A 908-nucleotide genomic window follows, 5' to 3' on the forward strand; every position below is an offset into this window, starting at 1 on the left:
ATTCTGGAGGAATTTGATGGTTTAGTGAAGCCCCAAAGCTGAACTCCGTATGTCCAGATGGGCCTTATAATAGTCATATAGATCAGTCTTTTGTAATGGATTGGCAACTTAGACCATTTGTCTAGTAAATGTTGTAATAGTCAAAATCGACGCGCAGTTTCCTGTCTTTTCAGTCTTGTATGAGGATTCCGTGTCAGTCGTTTGTCGAGATGTATTCCTAAGTAACGGATCTGTTCGACAGGAATAAGTGGGGTATTATTAAAGGTTACTGTTGGACAGAGGTCATTGGTTTACGACGAAGGTTGCAGGATTTAAAACTTCAACGTTATTTCCTGTGTATTAGTAATTTAATTGAATAAATAAAGAAATTTATTAAAAAATCTTGAAATCTTAGTTATTACCATCATCGTAACCAAACGGTTAATCACAGGCATATTATACAAATTTTTACATAATGTTTTAATCACAGTATATCTCTTATTTTATTTTAAATAAATAATAAAATAAGTATTTTTTAAATTTATATTTACCATAAAATAAATCAATTTTTTAATAATAGAAAAAAATAAAGTGAAAATATTTAAGATATGTTTAATGTCATAAACTACCGTATCATTTGCTGGCCATATAACGAGTTTTTAGGTTGTAAGACTTGAGAAACTAAGTTCCTTAACGTGCTAATCCCATTATCCTTATAAACCTTCCAGAAAGCTGTGGTCTTACTTGTTGATTAAATAAGCTCAATATGCAAATAGTTGCTTCTTTGTCCTCAATTAATGTTTTTATTTATCGATCCACACATCTTTTTAAATATATATGAGCTATATTTTCACATTCATTTTTTCTCATAAAATTGAATGTAAGAATCATGGCTTTTAACTGTAATGATTCAGTGTGACAAACCCGAG

Source organism: Halyomorpha halys, unplaced genomic scaffold, assembly GCF_000696795.3.
Source record: "Halyomorpha halys isolate HHAL.00 unplaced genomic scaffold, Hhal_1.1 Scaffold737.1, whole genome shotgun sequence".
Taxonomy (NCBI): Eukaryota; Metazoa; Arthropoda; class Insecta; order Hemiptera; family Pentatomidae; genus Halyomorpha; species Halyomorpha halys.